This window comes from Symphalangus syndactylus, chromosome 11 (genome assembly GCF_028878055.3).
Source record: "Symphalangus syndactylus isolate Jambi chromosome 11, NHGRI_mSymSyn1-v2.1_pri, whole genome shotgun sequence".
NCBI lineage: Eukaryota > Metazoa > Chordata > Mammalia > Primates > Hylobatidae > Symphalangus > Symphalangus syndactylus.
The window spans coordinates 26,133,515-26,156,723 of NC_072433.2; the positions used below are offsets into that span (position 1 = coordinate 26,133,515).

A 23,209-nucleotide genomic window follows, 5' to 3' on the forward strand; every position below is an offset into this window, starting at 1 on the left:
GGGGCTGAGGCGGGAGGATCGCCTGAGCCCAGGCTGCAGTAAGCTATCATCACACCACTGCATTCCAGTCTGAGTGACAGAGCAAGACTCTGTGACCACCCCCCCCCCCCCACAAAAAAAAAGTAATCAGTTTTTCCTGAGGATGAAAGGAAAAGCTAAGTAACTTTTACTAGATGCAGGACACTAGCCAAAACGAATAAAAGTTATTAACTCTTTTAGAATAAAAGCTGTTTAAAAGTTAAACAAAATAACCATTTTACTCTGCTATTCCTGAAAACATATACACCATCATCTTATCTGAGAGCTTAAAATTCATCAAAGCAAAGTATCAGTGAACTAGTACCAGGAAAGTTGTAGACTACAATAAAGAATGAGGAGGAGCTGAACTGGGAGAATAACTTGGGCTGAGAAGCAGAAAAATAATAGTGACCATTTCTTTCACAGTGATTGGGAACGGAAGCAGCCTTTATCTGAAGCAGCACTCATTTATTTAATCACAACTGTACCTCTCACTTCTCTTCTCTGACATTAATTTTCATTTATTTTTTGAGACAGAGTCTCGCTCTGTCACCCAGGCTGGAGTGCAGTGGTGAGATCTTGGCTCACTGCAACCTCCGCCTCCTGTGTTCAAGCAATTCTCAGCCTCAGCCTCCTGGGTAGCTGGAATTACAGGCGCGCATCGCCACGCCCAGCTAATTTTTGTATTTTTCGTAGAGATGGGGTTTCACCATGTTTGCTAGGCTAGTCTCAAACTCCTGACCTCAAGTGATCTGCCCGCCTCGGCCTCCCAAAGTGCTGGGATTACGGTGGCTCATGCCTGTAATCACAGCATTTGTGTGAGCCACCCAGCCCAGCCTTTTCTATTTTTTTTTGAGACGGAGTCTCACTCTGTCATCCAGGCTGGAGTCCAACGGTGCAATCTCAGCTTACTACAACCTCCACCTCCCAGGTTCAAGCGATGCTCCTGCCTCAGCCTCCCAAGTAGCTGGGATTATAGGCACCAACCATCATGTCCAGCTAATATTTGTATTTTTAATAGAGACAGGGTTTCACCATGTTGGCCACGCTGGGCTTGAGCTTCTGACCTCAGCTGATCCACCCTCCTCAGCCTCCCAAAGTGTTGGGATTACAGGTGTGAGCCAACACATCTGGCCGGTCACCGTGCCTGGCCAATTTTTAAAAGAACAGTTAGGGCCAGGCACGGTGGCTCACGCCTGTAATCCCAGCACTTTGGGAGGCCGAGGTGGGCAGATCACGAGGTCAGGAGATCGAGACCATCCTGGCTAACATAGTGAAACCCTGTCTCTACTAAAAAAAAATATTATAAATTATAAAAAAACAGCTAGGGCTTTTTGTATGTGTGTGTGTAGAAATAATTAAAAGGGAAATAAAAATGTTTCTTCTAAGTCAAAAAAAAAAGTTAAGAGCATTCTAGTATTTTGTTAACAATCTCACCTCCCATTTGTTAATATTAAAGGGTATGGTCGAAACAAAACAATTATTCTAACAGCTACTTGAAGAAAGCCCACTGAAGCTTTGAATCTAGGAAATACATACTAATAAAATATTTGTAATGGCAACAGTGAAACTAGTATGGGAGGAGGGGAAGGAGTTCTTTTGCTACAAAGAATAATAAAGGCAGACAATAATTCTTTCACCAAAAGGTGGCCGACACTGCTGTAGAAAGGAACTCTCTTCTTTTTTTTTAAAAAAAGTTCTAACTGTTCTTTTTCTTTTTTTGAGATGGAGTTTCACTCTTGTTGCCCAGTCCGCAGTGCAATGGTGCCATCTTGGCTCATTGCAATGGCCGTCTCCCGCGTTCAAGTGATTCTCCTGTCTCAGCCTCCTGAGTAGCTGGGACTACAAACGCCCACCATCATGCCAGGCTAATTTTTGTATTTTTAGTAGACATAGGGTTTCACCATGTCGGCCAAGCTGGTCTCAAACTCCTGACCTTAGGTGATCCACCCACCTTGGTCTCCTGAAATGCTGGGATTACAGGTGTGAGCCACCGCGCCCCGGCTCTTTTTCAAGTTAATGGAAGAAATGGGGTATTAGGTGTTGAAGTGTCATTTGGGGCCGGAGGCAGGGAAGGGAGAGAGAGTACAAGCATATGTACTAGGGGTAGTCTTCAATCAGTACTGTGGTAAAGCTGACTCCCAGATAAGCTTTGTCTTCTGCACGAGGTTCAGTTCTTAGGGAGCTCCTTGTCTGGCAGGCAGCAAGAAAAACAAATAGCAGCTATATAGTGTGATGAGTACTGTAACAAGGGTTAACAAACTTCCTACCACCCTGGCATAAAGGATGACTTCAGTGGGTAAAGGGCTTTAAGGAAAGGAATTGCTACAGCTAGATATTAAACGATGAGGTGGACCTTGCCTGACAAACTACAGAACAGGTGAACAGTATATATAACAAGAACTTAAATATGTATGGAATTAGACTAATTTTGTGCAGAAGAAATTTAATGTAACTGAGTGGAACTGTATTAAGCCATCTCAAATTAATATTATTATAATTATTTATCTTTTTTAAGAGGTGCGGTCTCGCTTTGTCTCCCAGACTGGAGTGAGCGCAGTGGTGCAATCGTAGCTTGCCACAGCCTTGAACTCCTGGGATCAAGTGCTTCTCTTGCCTCAGCCTCCTGGGTAGTCGGGACACTACAGGCATGCACCACTGCACCCTGCTATTTTATCATTATTATTTTGTAGAGGTGGGGTCTTGCTTTGTTGTCTCGGCTGGTCTTGAGCTTCTGGCTTCAAACAATCTTCCTGCCTCAGCCTCCCAACATGTTGGGATTATGAGCATGAGCCATTACACCCAGGCCTCAAATTTATTACTTTGAGGCTGGGCATAGTGGCTCACGCTTGTAATCCCAGCATTTTGGGAGGCCAAGGCAGGTGGATCACTTGAGGTTAGAAGTTCGAGACCACCCTGGCCAACATGGCAAAACCCTGTCTCTACTAAAAAAAAAATCCAAAAATTAGCTGGGTGTGGTGGTGTGTGCCTGTAATCCCAGCTACTTGGGAGGCTGATGCATGAGAATCGCTTGAACCTGGGAGGTGGAGGTTGCAGTGAGCTGAGTTCACGCCACTGCACTCTAGTTTGGGGTACAGAGTGAGAATCTGTGTCAAAAAAAAATTATTTTGATATGGTTTCAGAGACCATGTTCTAGCCCTCTGTTAAGGGTAGCCTGTTAATTTCACTTATTGAACATTTATACATGAAACCAAAGATAATGCTCATCTGTGAGTCAACGTTGGTGCCATAGTGCCAACAGGAGGCTGCCTCCCAAGCACATGCTGTCCTCTCTCTGCTCTCCATAGCCCAAATGACACTTTTGCTGGTGTAGAGTAACCTAAGCTTCACTTCTTGTTCCCCTAGTAAGAGACTATGTTACAGACCACCAGATCCCTCCTTGCCACACTGCAGACCCATATACCTGGAAGCAGCTCAGAGTTAGACTCTCTTTGGAGCAGCCCTACAGTCTTTTTATCACTTGGAATACGAGAAAGACTGAGGATCTATAGCAAGTCTATCACCTTGAATAAATGTATTACAAGATAGGAATAAATTACACACATAATGCAGGATTTACACAACACCTAACAGGTACTTTTATGAATTTTGGACAGATGCTGCCCGAGCAATGATTCCCAAACCTACTCTGTATCAGAATATTCTGATGAGCTTTAAAAAACAGAGATCCTGGCTGGGCGCGGTGGCTCATCCCTGCAATCCCAGCACTTTGGGAGACCGAGGCAGGTGAATCACCTGAGGTCAGGAGTTCGAGACCAGCCTGTCCAACATGGTGAAACCCCGTCTCTACTAAAAATGCAAAAATTAGCCAGGCGTGGTGGTGGGCGCCTGAAATCCCAGCTACTCAGGAGGCTGAGTTAGGAGAATCGCTTGAACCTGGGAGGCGGAGGCTGCAGTGAGCCAAGATTGCACCACTGCATTCCAGCCTGGGTGACTCCGTCTCAAAACAAAACAAAACAAACAACAACAAAAAAACTACAATGCCTATCTCAAAACTAATATAATTCTCACATAAGCAATAATAGAATGTATGACTCAATGAGTCTTTTGTCTTTTTCCCCCTTTTTGTGGAGAATGGGGTCTTGCTATGCCGCCCAGGCAGGTCCTGAACTCCTGGGCTCAAGCTATCCTCCTGCCTCTGCCTCCCTAAGTGCTGGTATCACAGGTGTGAGCCACTGTGCCTAGCAGAGTAAGCCTTGAAGTTTCACTTCTATTGTGGGTACAACCAATATTTAACAATCTCTAGGTAGTAAGGACATTCTGTAGGCATGAAAGAACGGAAAAAGAAAAAAAAACCCTGCAGAAATGGGCACACATGATAGGGTGAACTGTCATGGTTTTTATTTTTATAAATAAAAATGTCTCTGTAACCCAGGACTCACCTCATGAAGGCTACTTAGTAAAACCAAGACAACTTTTATTTGGTAAAACGGTTCACCTGTAAAGTTAACATTAAATCAGAAGCTAACAGTTTAAATACAACAATGGATACTTGTACCAAATAGCAATGTGGTAACAATAAATAGCAATATAATGTCTTCGACAACAATCAAGAAAGTTATTGGCTGGGCAGGGTGGCTCACGCCTACCATCCCAGCACTGCAGGAGGCCAAGGCAAGAGGATTGCTCCAGCCCAGAATTTTGAGGCTGCAGCAAGCTGTGATTGTGCCAGCCTGGGTGACAGAGCGAGACCCTGTCTCAAAAAAAAAAAAAAAAGAAAAGAAAAAACAAAAAATGTTTAAAAAGTTACCCCCCCACTTAAAATGACATCATTAGCAAGTAGCAGGCCAGGCACAGTGGCTCACACCTATAATCCCAAGAGATGGGGACCAGCCTAAGCAACATGGCAAAACCTTGTCTCTACAAAAAGATACAAAAATTAGTCAGGTATGGCGGTGCAGGCCCGTAGTCCCAGCTACTCAGAAGGCTGAGGCGGAAGGATTGCAGGCGCCCAGGAGCCAGAGGTTGCAGTGAGCTGAGATTGTGCCCACTGCACTCCAGCCTGGACAAGAGAGTGACCCTGTCTCAAAAAAACCCAAAACAACAACAAAAGAGTATAGCAGCATAGGATATGGATAATAAAGCATTACTGAATAGCTACAAAGAATAAAAGAGGCTGAAAAAACAAAGATACACATGTAGAAGTTTAAACAACAAAAGAAACAAAATGTTACTTCGTTTGTTTTTTTTTTGAGACACAGTCTGGAACCTCCACCTCCCAGGGGGTTCAAGCAATTCTTGTGCCTCAGCCTCCCTAGTAGCTGGGAATACAGGGGCCATGCTCAGGAAAAAAAAAAATTTTTTTTTTTTTTTTTTTTTTGAGACGGAGTCTCACACTGTCACCCAGGCTGGAGTGCAGTGGCGCGATCTCGGCCCACTGCAACCTCCACCTCCCGGGTTCAAGCAATTCTCTCCCTCAGCCTCCTGAGTAGCTGGGATTATAGGCGTCTGCCACCATGCCCAGGTAATTTTTTTGTATTTTTAGTAGAGACAGGATTTCGCCATCTTGGCCAGGCTGGTCTCGAACTCTTGACCTTGTGATCCACCCACTCGGCCTAATTTTTTGTATTTTTGGTAGAAATGGGGTTTTCTATGTTGGCCAGGCTGTTCTCAAACTCCTGGCCTCAAGTGATCCACCTGCCTCGGCCTCCCAAAGTGCTGGAATTATAGGCGTGAGCCACCGCAACCAGCCTCAAAATGTTACTTTGAACCAATATGATTAAAACAAGTAATTTGTCAATTTGGTTACTAAGAAATATTGAAACAAACATGTATAGGCAACAAAAAAATGAGGGCAATACCATAACCAAGAAATTGCATGGAGGTAGGGTGGGGGGCAGGGAGGGTTATATATTTATATATACCCAAAAGACACAATCAAGACAGGAAGAAGCAAATACTTTGTTGAACAGGGGGACAGGGAGAAAAAAATTACAAACCAAGAGTCACTAGTATTTTATACTCTTAACATAACCTTAAAAATTTTTAAATAGGAGTAGAAAGATACAAGAGATAAAACACAGGAAATACTAAAAAGAATTAGGATATCGTCTATTATAGAAGAGTTATGTATCATACCTCTGTAAATGTAAAATATCTTCTACCTGCTTTATAGTATGTGATAGTGACCATGCTATTCCAGAGATTTGTTATATTAGAGTTTATGTAAGCAAATAAACAAAAAGTAGTGGTTGGAAAAATTAAAAACTTTCAGTGGTCCAAGTGCACTACATTAAAAACAGAAGTGCTAACCAATACCGCCTCTAAGGATGTTCTGTTCTTATCACACAAAGATTACTGAAGGATTCTGAAAAGTCCTGGGTTAAGAAGATGAGTAAGCTCAAAATCTTATTAGATACTGAACTTTAATATTATCTTCAGTCAGAGCCTAGTAATGCATCATTGCACACGTGGGCACTTTTTTTAAAGTTGGTAACATTACTGCTCTTCTTTGAAAAATACACACTGAGGACATGTATAAGACGGGCATGGTGGCTCACGCCTGTAATCCCAGCACTTCGGGAGGCCAAGGCAGGTGGACCACCTGAGGTCAGGAGTTCGAGACCAGCCTAACATGGTGAAACCCCGTCTCTACTAAATACAAAAAATTAGCCGGGCATGATGGTGCATGCCTGTAGTCCCAGCTACTTGGGAGGCTGAGGCAGGAGAACTGCTTGAACCCAGCAGGTGGAGGTTGCAGTGAGCCAAGATTGTGCCATTGCACTCCAGCCTGGGCAATAAGAGCAAAACTCTGTCTTAAAAAAAAACAAAAAAAACATGCATACTACACCCTAGAGCAGTAATGTACAGCCTCTACATTGTTTTTCTAGAGATACACATTGATGCATGTTTTTCTATCAAAAGAGATTTAAAAAATGAATGTATAAAATAATTAGCTACAGAACCAAATGCAGCAGGAAATTCTGGGAAACCCAAAGACTATTCAGAGCCAGTCTAGGGAAGAACAAAAAAGACATAAGCACTTGTCCTACATCCATGACCTTAGGTGAATCACTTTGCCTCTTAGTTTTCTTATCTGTAAAATTAAGGGATTGACAGATGACTTCAATTTTCTTTTGGCTTTAATATCCTACAGTTTTATTACGTTACAATTTGAATAATACTTATAGGTAAGAAAGGAACCAGTATCACCACTTTACAGTTTTTTAAAAAAAGAAGACTGGCTGGACGGGGTAGCTCACGCCTGTAATCTCAGCACTTTGGGAGGCCGAGGCTGGTGGATCATGAGGTCAGGAGTTCAAGACCAGCCTGGCCGAGATGGTGAAACCTCGTCTCTACTAAAAGTACAAAAACTACAGCACGCCTGTAATCCCAGCTACTTGGGAGGCTGAGGCAGGAGAATCGCTTGAACCTGGGGGGCAGAGGTTGCGGTGAGCCGAGATCGCGCCACTACACTCCAGCCTGGGTGACAGAGCGAGACTCCATCTCAAAAAAAAAAAAAAAAAAAAAAAAAATCTTTTTTTTTTTTTTTGAGAAGTAGTTTCATTTGTCATCCAGGCTGGAGTGCAGTAGCATGATCTCGGCTCACTGCAACCTCCACCTCCCGAGTTGAAGCAACTCTCCTGCCTCAGTCTCCCGAGTAGCTGGGATTACAGGTGCCCACCACCATGCCCAGCTAGTCTCGAACTCCTGACCTCAGGTGATCCACCCACTTCGGCCTCCAAAATGCTGGGATTACAGGCATGAGCCACTGCGCCCAGCTGAAGGCAGACATTTTTAAACGACTGCACACAGTGAGGCTGCACACAAGCATGACGCAAAGGGTGGTTCTCTGGCTTTGCAGTCTCCTTGTCTGTAACCCAGAAATCAGACAGAAGTCTCCAAAACCTAGTTAGATGAGGATCGCTTATGTACACCACTCTACTGAGCAGCATTTACATCTGCAGTCCAAGAAATATAAAGCAGAATCCCTGTGTCAGGCAAAAATGCTACAACATAAAATACAACCTACCAGACTGCCCTTTTCTCCCTCCATTAGGATATGTTTTAAACTAGAAAAGCTGCTCCAAAGTCAAGGATTAATCACTCTTTGTATACTCTTGCTTACTACTCACCACACAGAGCATCAAGATACATGCTCTTTTGTTTTTTTTTTTGAGACCAAGTCTCGCTCTGTCGCCCAGGCTGGAGTGCAGTGGAGCGATCTTGGCTCACGGCAACCTCCACCTTCCAGGTTCAAGTGATTCTCCTGCCTCGGCCTCCCGAGTAGCTGAGATTACAGCATGCCCCACTACACCCGGCTAATTTTTGTATTTTTAGTAGAGACAGGGTTTCACCATGTTGGCCAGGCTGGTCTTGAACTGTTGACCTCAGGTGATCCACCTGCCTCAGCCTCCCGAAGTGCTGGGATTACAGACGTAAGCCACCGCGCCCAGCTAGATATATGCTCTTTTCTTCAAAAGCCCTCACCAACCTAGGATATTTTAGGACTCATTTCCTTCTTCCTTATTGGGGAAGATAATGTGTATCATCTACTTCTTTCAAAATAAGAAGTAGGCTGGGCGCCATGGCTCATGCCTGTAATCCTAGCACTTTGAGAGGCCAAGGCTGGAGGATCACTTGACATCAGGAGTTAGAGAGACCAGCATGGTCAACATGGTGAAACCTCATCTCTACTAAAAATACAAAAAATTAGCCAGGCATGGTAGTCGGTACCTGTAATCCCAGCTACTTGGGAGGCTGAGGCAGGAAAATCACTTGAACCTAGGAGGCGGAGGTTGCAGTGAGCCGAGATCGCACCACTGCACTCCATCCAGCTTGTGCAACAGAGCAAAACTCCGTCTCAAAAAAAAAAAAAAAAAAAAGAAAGAAAAAAAAGAAAAGAAAGAAATTGGAGATTTAAGTTCAGTGTGTGAAAAATGTGTAGAGTATTTATAGCTATATAAGTGATAGGATAATCTACATAGCTGTTAACTAAGACAGACCTCTGTGTCACCCTATGTGTAAGTCATTAAACCAGCAAATATCTACCACTTAGAAAATAAGAACAGGACCAAAAAAGGTTTGATTAAAAAAAAAAAACTCAAAATCTATGCACTCAAATTTACAATAAACTTGGCTCTCAGAGTCAATGTTCATATTTCATTTATTTTTTTGACACAGTCTCACTCTGTTGTCCAGGATGGAGTACAGTGGCGCGATCTCGACTCACTGCAACCTCTGCCTCCCAGGTTCAAGCGATTCTTGTGCCTGAGCCTCCCAAGTAGCTGGGATTACAGGCACCCACCACCGTATCCAGCTGATTTTTATATTTTTAGTAGAGACCGAGTTTCATCATGTCACCCAAGCTGGTCTTAAACTCCTGAACTCAAGCGATCTGTTCACCTCAGCCTCACAAAGTGTTGGGATTACAGGAGTGAGCCACCATGCCTAGCCAATGCTCATATTTTAGAAATAATTCAATTAATGAGGAATAGGTAGAAACAACATAGTAGAGGCAAAAAGTCAGGGCAAACAAGGACTGCTATGCCCAAAGGAACAGTTCAGAAAACTAAAGCACGCACACATGTCACTTAACATCCAACAACAAAGTTCCTACTAATTTGAAGTAACAAAAGTTTTTTGTTTTTTTTTGAGACAGAGTCTTGCTCTGTCACCCAGGGTGGAGTGCAGTGGCGCGATCTCGGCTCACTGCAAGCTCTGTTCATGCCATTCTCCTGCGTCAGCCTCCCCAGTAGCTGGGACTACAGGTGCCTATCACCACACCCAGCTAATTTTTTGTTTTAGTAGAGACGGGGTTTCACCATATTAGCCAGGATGGTCTCGATCTCCTGACCTCGTGATCCGCCCACCTCAGCCTCCCAAAGTGCTGGGATTACAGGCATGAGCCATTGCACCCAGCCAACAAAAGATATCTAACAGAGGCTGGGTGAGGTGGCTCACACCTGTAACCCCAGCACTTTGGGAAGCTGAGGCAGGTGGATCAACACGAGCCCAGTCAACGTTGACAAAACGCTGTCTCCACTAAAAATACAAAAATTAGCGCTGGGCGCTATGGCTCATGCCTGTAATCCCAACACTTTGGGAGGCCGAGGTGGGTGGATCACCTGAGGTCAGGAGTTCTAGACCAGCCTGGCCAACGTGGTAAAACCTCATCTCTACTAAAAGTACAAAATTAGCCGGGTGTGGTGGTGCACGCCTGTAATCCCAGCTACTCCGGAGGCTAAGGAAGGAGAATCACTTGAACCTGGGAGGCGGAGGTTGTGAGCCAAAATTGTGCCACCACACTCCAGACTGGACAACAGAGGAAGACTCTGTCTCAAAAAAATAAATAAAATAAAAATAAAAATAAAATAAAATAAGCCAGGCCTAGTGGAGCATGTCTGTAATCCCAGCTACTTGGCAGGCTAAGGCACAAGAATCACTTGACCCCAGGTGGCAGAGGTAGCAGTGAGCCTAGATCATGCCACTGCACTCCAGCACGGGTGACGGAGTGAGACTGTCTCAAAAAAAAAAAAAAAAAACCAGATATCTAACAGGAAAAATGTTCATAACATGCAGCAAGGTTACAAAGGAGGATGCAGAAAAGGATTCCAACCTAATTAAAAATAAGTAAGGCCGGGCCGGGTGTGGTGGCTCACGCCTGTAATCCCAGCACTCTGGGAGGCCGAGGTGGGTGGATCAGGAGGTCAGGAGATCGAGACCATCCTGGCTAACATGGTGAAACCCCGTCTCTACTAAAAATACAAAAAATTAGCTGGGTGCGGTAGCGGGCGCCTGTAGTCTCAGCTACTTGGGAGGCTGAGGCAGGAGAATGGCGTGAACCCGGGAGGTGGAGCTTGCAGTGAGCCGAGATAGCGCCACTGCACTCCAGTGTGGGCGAAAGAGTGAGACTTCATCTCAAAAAAAAAAAAAAAAAAAAGGCCTGGCGCGGTGGCTCACACCTGTAATCCCAGCACTTTGGGAGGCCAACGTGGGTGGATCACCTTAGGTCAGGAGTTCTAGACCAGCCTGGCCAACATGGTGAACCCCCGTCTCTACTAAAAAAAAAAAAAAAAAAAAAAAAATTAGCCAGGCGTGGTGGCAGGCGCTTCTACTAAAAGTACAAAATTAGCCGAGTGTGGTGGTGCACACCTGTAATCCCAGCTACTCTGGAGGCCGAGGCAGGAAAATCACTTGAACCTGGGAGGCAGAGGCTGCAGTGAGCTGAGACTGCGCCATTGCACTCCAGCCTGGGGGACAAGAGTGAGACTTCGTCTCAAAAATAATAAATAAATAAATAAATAAATAAATAAATAAATAAATAAATAAATATAAAATAAATAAATAATTAAAAAACTAAGCCGGGCATGGTAGCTCACACCTGTAATCCCAACACCTTGGATGGCCTGGGAGGAAGGGATTGCTTGAGGCCAGGAGTTCAAGGCTGCCTGGGCAACACAGTAAGACCCCATCTTTACAAAAAAAAATTAGCTGGGCCTGGTGATACGCACCTACACTCCTAGCTACCCAGGAGCTTCAGGCCAGAGGATGGCTTAAGGGCAGGAGTTCAAGGTTATAGTGAACTATGATCACACCACAGCACTCTAGCCTGGGCAACAGAGCGAGACTCTGTCTCTAACTTAATTAATTTAAAATAATCATTATAATTTAACAAACTAGACAAACAGAAATCCCAGTTATCCCACCTTAACTCAGGAGAGCATTACATCTTGCTTGGACCAATGCAGTGGCCTTCTAACCAGTTTCCTTGCTTCCCCTCTTGCTCCGTTACCCACCATTTTTCACACAGCGGCCACGGATTTCTAAAATGTAAATCCATTATCAGCAAGAAGACTTCCCTTCTGAAACCACCATGCTGAAAACTCTTAAAATCCAAACTCTTTCACATTGCCTACCACGTGCTTCAGGGCCCTATCAGCAGATCTGCATCCAGCCTTATACACTCTCCTCTAATCACACCAAACTTCTTTCAGCAGCCAGAACATTCTAGGTCTTTCTTTTCCTGCCTCTGGGCCTTTGTACATGCCATTCCCTCTTCTAGGAATATACAAGCAATTCAATTTCTCTGAACTTACCCTATGTTTACACTAGTACATGAGCCTAAAGATGTGTATATAAGGAAGCTATTTACTACTAGGGTATTTTTCTCTAATGGCAAAAGATTAAAAACAGGCCGGGTGTGGTGGCTCATACCTGTAATCCCAGCACTTCGGAAGGCCTGGGCAGTTGGGAGACCGGGGCAGGTGGATAACCTGAGGTCAGGAGTTCGAGACCAGCCTGGCCAACATGACGAAACCCTATATCTACAAAAATACAAAAGTTAGCCGGGCATGGTGGCATGTGCCCATAATCCCAGCTACTCAGGAGGCTGAGACAAGAGAATCGCTTAAACCTGGGAAGCAAGGGTTGCAGTGAGCCAAGATCACGCCACTGCACTCCAGCCTAGGTGACAGAGCAAGAATCCGTCTCAAAAAAAAAAAAAAAAAAAAAAAGATTGAAAACATCTTAAACGTTTAGAACGTGTACAGTAAGCTACTATTTGTGCTTTATTTTTTATTTTTATTATTTATTTATTTATTTATTTACTTATTTATTTTTGAGACAGAGTTTCACTCTTGTTGCCTAGGCTGGAGTGCAATGGCACGATCTCGGCTCACTGCAACCTCCACCTCCCAGTTTCAAGTGATTCTCCTGCCTCAGCCTCCCCAGTAGCTGAAATTACAGGCATGTGCCACTACACCTGGCTAATTTTTATATTTTTAGTAGAGACGGGGTTTCACCATGTTGGTCAGGCTGGTCTTGAACTCCTGACCTCAGGTGATCCACGCACCTCGGTCTCCCAAAGTGCTGGGATTACAAGCGTGAGCCACCATGCCCGGCCTTTTATTTTTATTTATTTATTTTTGAGACGGAGTCTCGCTCTTGTCCCCCAGGCTGGAGTGCAATGGTGCGATCTCGGCTCACTGCAACCTCCGCTTCCCGGGTTTAAGCTATTCTACTGCCTCAGCCTCCTGAGTAGCTGAGATTACAGGTGTCTGCCACCACGCCCAGCTAATTTTTGTATTTTTAGTAGAGATGGGGTTTTACCATGTTGGCCAAGCTGGTCTCGAATTCCTGACCTCAGGTGATCCGCCTGCCTCGGCCTCCCAAAGTGCTGAGATTACAGGCGTGAGATACCACGCCCGGCCTATTTGTGCTTTTTAAAAAAGATACATAAACTTGGCCAGGCACATTGGCTCATGCTTGTAATCCCAGCAATTTGGGAGGCCGAGGTGGGTGGAACACTTGAGGCCAAGAGTTCGAGACCAGCCTGGCCAACACGCTGAAATCCTATCTCTACTAAAACTACAAAAATTCGCCGGGCATGGCCGCACATGTCTGTCATCTCAGCTACCTGGGAGGCTGAGGCACAAGAATCACTTCAACTCAGGAGGTGGAGGTTGCAGTGAGCCAAGATCACGCCTCTCACTCTAGCCTGGGTGACAGAGTGAAAACCCTGTCTCAAAAAAAAAAAAAAAAAAAAAAAAGATACATAAACTCACACATTTGAATATACACAGAATTTTCTCTGGATGGATATATCAAAAATTGGTATTTACTGCCTCTGAGGAAGAAAAATGAGGGATAAGAGGTGGGACTGAGGATTACTTTTCATTATTAACATTTTGTACTGTTTGAAGTATTTCCCCCTCATATTCTTACATTAAATGTGGTGGTTATAGAAAATTTGCATAACACAATTATATTTTGTTTAAAAAGTTGTATTATATGTACATGCCTGTTAATAAACGCACAAAGTCAACACATCAGACTATTAATAGTCTTCAGCTCTGGGAAAACAAAGGATTCTTTAGGTTCTAATGTAATTCTACAATCATTAGACTCTTCCAAAGAATGAAACTAAACATTACTTGGGTAATATTTAAAGAAAGTGTAAGACCAAATTTAAGTGAGGATCACTGCAAGAACTGCCTCTGCAACCTCAATCCCCTCTAACAGTTCGGCAGATGCAGGAGCTTCCTCCTGCCTTACTGTCCTCCTGGCTGCACTTCTGTAACTGTTCCAGTGGCCCTCTCGATTCCACTCAAGAAGTCTAGACTGACTGGGCGCGGTGGCTCACACCTGTAATTGCAGCACTTTGGGAGGCTGAGGTGGGTGGATCACAAGGTCAGGAGATGAGGAGACCATCCTGGCTAACACAGTGAAATCCCGTCTCTACTAAAAAAATACAAAAAAAAGACTAGCCGGGCGTGGTGGTGGGCGCCTGTAGTCCCAGCTACTCAGGAGGCTGAGGCAAGGGAATGGCATGAACCTGGGAGGCGGAGCTTGCAGTGAGCCAAGATCGCCGCCACTGCACTCCAGCCTGGGCGACAGAGCGAGACTCCATCTCAAAAAAAAAAAAAAAAAAAAAAAAAGTCTAGACATTACTGCCAAGTAAACTAGGCAAAAACACCTTTTATCATTTCATTATCATTTTTTTTTTTTTTTTTGAGACAGAGCCTCCCAGGTTCATGCCATTCTCCCGCCTCAGCCTCCTCAGTAGCTGGAACCACAGGCGCCTGCCACCAAGCCTGGCTAATTTTTGTATTTTTAGTAAAGACGGGGTTTCACTGTGTTAGCCAGGATGGTCTCAATCTCCTGACCTCGTGATCTGCCCACCTCGGCCTCCCAAAGTGCTGGGATTATAGGTGTGAGCCACCATGCCTGGCCCATTTCATTATCTTTATCAGAAAGTTTCAGTGCTACTTCCTACTGTACTGCATTCCCTTTTCCTTTAAAAATTATGCAATACAGGCAACAGGAGAAAGCTTAAAGAAACCTACCTATAGGTTTTATATACACATTCTGGCTTGTATCCAAATTCACAGTCCCCTCCCCAATATATACACATACTTACTCTCACGTGAGATCATACCATACATATTGTTTGATAATCTGCTTTCTCTGTACTTTGTTACAAGTATCTCGCCATTTCAACATATTTTTTATACATAACGGCTACACAACATTCTATTATAAGGCCGGCACGGTGGCTCACGCCTGTAATCCCAGCACTTTGGGAGGCAGAGGCAGATGGATCATGAGGTCAGGAGACCGAGACCATCCTGGCTAACACGGTGAAACCCCGCCTCTACTAAAAACACAAAAAATTAACGGTTCCAGCTACTCGGGAGGCTGAGGCAGGAGAATGGCGCAAACCCAGGAGGCGGAGTTCGCAGTGAGCAGAGATCGCGCCACTGCACTCCAGCCTGGGCGACAGAGCAAGACTCCGTCTCAAAAAAACAAAAAACAACAAAAAAATTCCATTATAGGGATGTATCATAATTTAACCGGTCACCTATTGTTAAATATTTTTATAGCCAGATTTTGGTAATTCTGCTTTGATCTAAGAAAAGAAAAAAACTTATTTGCATTAAAAAAATTACACAAACTATACAAAACCAACAAAAAGTGACCCCCAAACCAAACTACCCTCACAGTACAGTTTTGACTGATGATTTCCATGTCTGTTTACTCTTTTTTCCCTAGGCATTCATTCATACAAATAATTACTTATTGAGCTTCTGCTATATGCCAGGTTTTAGTTTGGGATTTTCTTTACTTTTATTCCATAATAATTAACTTTTTGGTATTATGCTATTAAAAAACCTCTCTCATAAGCATTTTGCTGGTTAACAGTCTTCCATTTTTTTTTTTTTTTGACAGGGTCTCACTCTGTCACCCAGGCTAGACTGCATGCAGCCCCAACCTCCTGGGCTCAGGTGATCCTCCCATCTCAGCCTCCCAAGTAGCTGAGACTACAGGCGTGCACCACCACACCTGGCTACATTTTTTTTTTTTTTTTTTTTTTACAGACAAGGTCTCACTAAGTTGCCCAGGCTGGCATTCATCTTTTTAAATGGGTTAGGGTTTTACATCCCTTGCAACATGCAACGTGACCTTGTTTTCTTACCCATTTCTCTACTGCTCAACAGATTTTCTGATAAATCTAACCCATTTTCCTATGGCACAATATTTCCGTTTAGTTCATTAACATTTGTATTATCTGGTGGTCATCAAAGTTCAGTTTAATGCAAAATATATACAATAACCAACTTGGCCCGGCGCAGTGGCTCACGCTTGTAATCCCAGCACTTTGGGAGGCCGAGGTTGGTGGATCACCTGAGGTCAGGAGTTTGAGACCAGCCCAGCCAATATGGTGAAACCCCGTCTCTACTAAAAATACAAAAATTATCTGGGCATGGCGGCGCGTGCCTGTAGTCCCAGCTACTCAGGAGGCTGAGGCAGGAGAATCAGTTGAACCCAGGAAGCAGAGGCTGCAGTGAGCTGAGATCGCACCACTGCACTCCAGCCTGGCGACAGAGCGAGACTCCATCTCTCAAAAAAAAAAAAAAAAAAAAAAAGAGGAAAGGGAAGCCCAAGGAAGTCACCTCTAATAGAACTGCGCAAGGCCATATAGCTATTAAGCTGCATGGCCAGGACTTGGTGTCCTAATGGGATTAAAATCAAATTTATCTTCCCAAAGTGCTGGGATTATAGGCATGAGCCACCATGCCCAGCCTCAGAAAACTTAATTCTTACTTACTTATTTGTTTATTGAGACAGGGTCTTACTCTGTCCCCCAGGCTGAAATGCAGTGGTGGGACCATGGCTCACTGCAACCTCAACCTCCTCAGCTCAAGACGATCCTCCTGCCTCAGCCTCCTGAATAGCTAGGACTACAGGCATGCGACATGACATGTGACTAAAGAAAATGTAATTTTTTTTTTCCTTTATCCACAAGGACATATGGAGAAAATTTAATTCTTAAATGCCACTTACGTTAAGAGCAATATATTAATAACAATACCTAGTAATTGTAAAACACACAGTTAAGAATAGCTGCTTTTGGCTGGGCGCAGTGGCTCACGCCTGTAATCCCAGCACTTTGGAAGGCTGAGGCAGGCAGATCACGAGATCAGGAGATCAAGACCATCCTGGCTAACAAGGTGAAACTCTGTCTCTGCTAAAAATACAAAAATTAGCCGGGAGTGGTGGTGGGCGCATATAGTCTCAGCTACTTAGGAGGCTGAGGCAGGAGAATGGTGTGAACCTGGGAGGTGGAGCTTGCAGTGAGCCAAGATTGCACCACTGCACTCCAGCCTAGCAACAGAGCGAGACTCTGTCTCAAAAACAAAACAAAAAGAATAGATGCTTTTGGCCGGGCGTGGTGGTTCATGCTTGTAATCCCAGCACTTTGGGAGGCCGAATTGGGTGGATCACCTGAGGTCAGGAGTTTGAGACCAGCCTGGCCAACATGGCAAAACCCCATCTCTACTAAAAATACCAAAATCATCCAGGCGTGGGGATGGACGCCTGTAATCCCAGCTACTCGGGAGACTGAGGCAGGATAATTGCTTGAACCTGGGAGGGGGAAGTTGCAGTGAGCCAAGATCACGCCACTGCACTCCAGCCTGGGCGACACAGTGAAGACTGTCTCAAAAATAAATAAATAAAGTAGTCTTCTTAACAAACTGGCAAATCTAAAGAAGTATTTCCTTCAGGTCTGTGAACTGCTTTAGCAAACTAATGGAACCCAAGAAAGAGGTCGTGGGAAACTCAACTTGAAGCCAGTTGGTCAGAAGCTCTGAAGGAATGGGCTTGTGACTGGTAGGAAGGACGGGTGGTTTTATGGGACTGAACCCTAAACGTGTGGGATCTGACATCATCTTGGGTAGATGATGTTGGAATTGAATTGAAGGACATCTAGTTGGTATCCACCGTTTGGTGTGTGAGGAAAATCCCTCCACCCCATCTTCGGTCACGTAAGTCTTTTTTTTTTTTTTTTTTTTTTTTTGAGATGGAGTCTCGCCTTGTCGCCACGCCAGAGTACAGTGACATGATCTCAGCTCACTGCAACTTCTGTCTCCCAGGTTCAAGCGATTCTCCTGCCTCAGCCTCCCAAGTAGCTGAGACTACAGGGCGTGCACCACAACGCCCGGCTAATTTTTGTATTTTTGGTAGAGACGGGATTTCACCATGTTGGTGAGGATGGTCTCAATCTCTTGGACTTGCGATCTGCCCACCTCGGCCTCCCAAAGTGCTAGGATTACAGGCATGAGCCACCGGGCCAAGCCACGTAAGTCTTCTTTCATGTTGATGGTGGTTGTTGTGTGAAAGCAAAGGAAAAACCTGGGCTTGAGAGTATTTCCCTACACAAACACTACAAGGACAAAGTAAGGAGCAGGATAGCAGAGCTGTTCTATAGCTCAAATGTATTGCTTCTCAAACGTATCGACTATAGAACCTATACAAACAGAACTTCCCACCCTCAGACACTCATGCTTATTTTGTTGAAGACCTGTGTTATCTTAATCGTACGGTTTTCATTCTGCTCCAAAAATGTCTATTTGTTTTAATGTAACAATATTTAATATTTATTTATTTTTTTGACACAGGGTCTTGCTCTGTCACCCAGGCTGGAGTGCAGTGGCGTGATCTTGGCTCACTGCAACCTCTGCCTGCCTCCTGGTTCAGGTGATTCTCCTGCCTCAGCCTCCCGAGTAGTTGGGATTACAGGCACGCACCACCACACCCAGCTAATTGTCTTTTTGGTTTTTTATTTTATTTATTTATTTTTTTGAGACAGTCTCACTCTGTTGCCTGGGCTGGAGTGCAGTGATCTCGGCTCATTGCAACCTCCACCTCCCAGGTTCAAACAATTCTCCTGCCTCAGCCTCCCAAGAAACTGGCATTACAGGTTCCCGCCACTATGCCCAGCTAATTTTTTGTATTTTTAGTAGAGACGGGGTTTCACCATGTTGGCCAGGCTGGTCTCGATCTCCTCACCTTGTGATCCGCCCACCTCAGCCTCCCAAAGTTCTGGGATTACAGGCATGAGCCACCGCGCCTAGCCTTTTCTTTTTTTGGGGGGGTGGGGCAGACTGAGTCACTCTGTCGCCCAGGGTGGAGTGCAGTGACACAATCCTGGCTCACTGCAACCTCTGCCTCCCAAGTTTAAGCGATTCTCCTGCCTCAGCCTCCCGAGTAGCTGGGATTACAGGTACCCGCCACCACACTCAGCTAGTTTTTATATTTTTAGTAGAGATGGGGTTTTACCATGTTGGCCAGGCTAGTCTGGAACTCTTGACCTCAAGTGATCTACCTGTCTTGGCCTCCCAAAGTACTAGGATTACTGGGATTTTGGAGGGCTTGGCCTCCCAACGTACCGGGTGTGAGCTACCGTGCCCAGCCAATATTTAATATTTAATCACTTACCAGTTAAATTACTTAACTCACCACCTCTTCAATGAGTAAAACTGAAGTTCTAGGAAGATGGGTCATGTTTATCTTTCTTGAGAGTCCAAGTACCCCGAAATCATACCACCTGATTCCCTAAGGGTATTCATATCCCAGTTTGAGAAACAGGGATCTAAGCAATTAAGCTGGTCATAACACTCGAAAGTGATTAACGTGTTCCTATAAACCCATTCCCCAAACTCTTGAAGGTTAGATTTCTCAATAGTTTTTAAATCAGCATTCTTATTTCAGCAACTTATTGGTATGCACTCTGTGTCAACACTCCTAAAAGAACCTGCAGGGCATAAGTTATTTCTGGAGCGACAGAATACTACCACAGACCTTCTCCTTCCCATCTAGCAGGATAACAAGTTGCCCATTTGGAAAATAAAGGTTTGAAGAATAACAGAACTTTCATTCCTATTCCCTTCTCTTTATTTGCTCCAGGCAGAGCCCGTAAGAAAAATCTTAGTAGTCATTTAGATGATTCATTCATATAAGCTTATCTAATCCTGACATTTGTAATTTCCACTTCTACATTCCTTTTTGCCATTACACATGTACAATTAAATTATTTTCACATTTTTCTAGGGTCTGAAAAAAATGTGCTTTCTGGTACTGTGAGAAGAGATAATTTTTACAACCAGAATCCCACTTTGTTGTTTATGAGATCCCAAAGCATAGTAGATTCCAATATTTATAAAAGGCCTATTCCAAGTTCCATATAATGTCCATTATATTCTATAGTAAAAATTATAGGCTAAATTAAAATGATAATTACTGTCACACTCTGACGCAAAATGGGCAATGAGCTAGGCTAACTCAAATTAAGACAATTTTTATCCAGGATACCAGGTTCCCCAAGAACAGGTTTCCATCTGTTTCTCATCAAAATTACAAGTAGCCACAGGTCATGGACTTTCTTTTCAGTTCATTTGCCAATAGTCAAAATACACATTGCAAGAGTTTCTACAGAAAATCAGCCACAATTTCCTGGGATCTTTCAATGTACATGTTCAGAATAGTACTTAACACTTTACAAAACACATTCTCATTAACTCTGAGAATAGTCTCTGAGATTGGTGGTGTTATTCTCTCACAAGTGAGGACTACAGGAGTAGACAGGTTAAAGTAACTTGCCCCATATTACCCAGCTAGTACATTATTGTAAAGAGTTTCAAACCCAGGACTCTGATTATGAAGCCTGTATGCTCTCAATCACCCGATATCCTGCATCCCCTATATCCAAGAATTAGCCAACAAATCCTCCAACTCCAGGAGGGTTATATTACTACCATTTTTAAGATAGAAAAAATGGAAATAGCACTTACCTCTCCGTGGCTGCAAAGTCAGTTTGAGGAGGGAAAACAGAACCCAGCTCTCAAGCCCCTGGTCAGCAATCTGTCCACTAGCGCATCTTGTTCTTTGGCTTCAGGTCCGTAATCATTCTAAAAGAAAAGCATAAAACATTTTATGAAACACTAAATTTATACAAATACACATATAGTATAAAAAATAGTATGAGGGAAACTGAAGACAGAAAAAATTGGGAAAGAAACAAAACACCTGTTAATGTCATGTCACTAACTGAGCCATTCCATAAATGTCCACCATCAAGCCAATAACAAAACATTCACTTATTTTTTCACACATTTGCTAAATATATAAAGGACTAAAGATTTGTAAAGTAGCAAAATAGGACTCCAGGCTCATACCAGTAATCCTAACGCTTTGGGAAGCCAGGGTGGGAGACTCGCTCAGGAGTTTGAGGCTGTACTGAGCTGAGATTGTGCCACTGCATTCCAGTCTGCTTCACAGAGTGAGAGATCTCGTCTCAAAAAAAAAAAAAAAAAAAAAAGGCCAGGAGCAGTGGCTCACGCCTGTAATCCCAGCACTTTGGGAGGCCAAGGCGGGCAGATCACGAGGTCAGGAGATCGAGACCATCCTGGCTAACACGGTGAAACACCGTCTCTACTAAAAATACAAAAGATTAGCCAGGCGTGGTGGCGGTCGCCTGTAGTCCCAGCTACTTGGGAGGCTGAGAATGGTGTGAACCCGGGAGGCGGAGCTTGCAGTGAGCCGAGATCGTGCCACTGCACTCCAGCCTAGGCGACAGAGACTCCGTCTCAAAAAACAAACAAACAAAAACTCCACTGCAATATTGCAACCAAATAATGGCACACATACTCAAACTACCAAAAAATTAATTCTTGGCTGGGTGCAGTGGCTTACGCCTGTAATCCCAGCACTTTGCGAGGCCGAGGCGGACGGATCATGAGGTCAGGAGATCAAGACCATCCTGGCTAACACGTGAAACCCCGTCTCTACTAAAAATACACACACACACAAAAAAATTAGCCGTGTGTGGTGGCGGGTGCCTGTAGTCCCAGCTACTCAGGAGGCTGAGGCAGGACAACGGCATGAACCTGGGAGGCGGAGCTTGCAGTGAGCCGAGATCCTGCCACTGCATTCCAGCCTAGGCAACAGAGCAAGACTCCATCTCAAAAAAAAAAAAAAATTAATTCTTGTGGCTGCAATAATGGCCCTCTAACAGTTTATTTCCGTATCTTCAGCAAGTAGTGGTCTTACTGATTAAGTTTGTTCATGCCATAAGTAAAGGCTATGCTTGCCAGCTTAGTTAGATAACTGCGGAAGCCAAGGCGGGTGGATCATCTGAGGTCAGGAGTTTGAGAACAGCCTGACCAACATGATGAAACCCCATCTCTACTAAAAATATAAAAATTCGCCAGGCATGGTGGCACACGCCTGTAATCCCAGCTACTGAGGAGGCTGAGGCAGGAGAATTGCTTGAACCCAGGAGCCAGAGGTTGGAATGAGCCGAGATCGCGCCACTGCACTCCAGCCTGGGTGACAGAGCAAGACTCCGTCTCAAAAAAAAAAAAAAAAAAAAAAAAAAAAGATAACTGGCAGGAGGAGCTTTTACTGACCTTTGAAAATCCTAGAAGCATAGCAATGAAATAGTTTTTTTAGTCGAATAACGGAATTCTTTGTTAGATGGCATCTTTTTACCCTAAATTACAAAATGAACTGTCAAGCTTCAAGCAAAGGTACAGTGGAACCTACACCTACAAAAAAAAAAAAAAAAAAGAAAAGAAAGAAAATCCCAGGCCAGGCACAATGGTTCACACCTGTAATCCCAGCACTTTGGGAGGCCAAGGTAGGCGGATCACGAGGTCAAGAGATTGAGACCATCCTGGCCAACATAGCGAAACCCTATCTCTACTAAAAATACAAAAATTAGCTGGGCATGGTGGCGCAAGCTACTCAGGAGGCTGTGGCAGGAGAATCGTCTGAACCCAGGAGGCGGAGCTGCAATGAGCCAAGATCGCGCCAGTGCACTCCAGCCTGGCGACAGAGTGAGACGCTGTCTCAAAAAAAGAATAAAATAAAATCCCAAGTGAAATAAAGAGCTAAATTTGAATTAAATGTTTCCAAATAGGCCGGGCACAGTGGCTCATGCCTGTAATCCCAGCACTTTGGGAAGCCAAGGCAGGCGGATCACGAGGTCAGGAGCTCAAGACCAGCCTGACCAACATAGTGGAATCCTGTCTCTACTAAAAAAATACAAAAATCAACCAGGCGTAGTGGTGTGTGCCTGTTATCCCAGCTATTCAGGAGGCTGAGGCAGGAGAATCGCTTGAACCCAGGAAGCAGAGGTTTCAGTGAGCCAAGATCGCACCACTACACTCTAGCCTGGGCAACAGAGCAAGACTCAGTCTCGAAAAAAAAAAAAAGAGTTTCCAAATAATATGGCCAGGGATGATGGCTCACACCAGCAATCCCAGCACTTTGAGAGGCCAAAGTAGAGGACTGCTCGAGCCTAGGAGTTCAAAGCCAGTCAGGGCAACACGGCAAAACCCCGTCTCTACAAAATATATAAAAATTAGCCAGGCAGGCCAGGCACAGT

General features: G+C 44.3%; 1 protein-coding gene across 3 annotated transcripts in view; it reads right to left on the reverse strand.

The window, feature by feature from the left end:
• The window catches only part of CTCF (CCCTC-binding factor), a 78,085-nt gene that overhangs the window by 48,676 nt on the left and 6,200 nt on the right, over nucleotides 1–23,209 (reverse strand). For all 3 annotated transcript variants that reach the window (XM_055233425.2, XM_055233426.2, XM_055233423.2), the window contains exon 2: nucleotides 20,613–20,729. The gene's annotated coding sequence lies outside the window, so the exon portion shown is untranslated. The remainder of the gene's footprint in view (nucleotides 1–20,612; nucleotides 20,730–23,209) is intronic.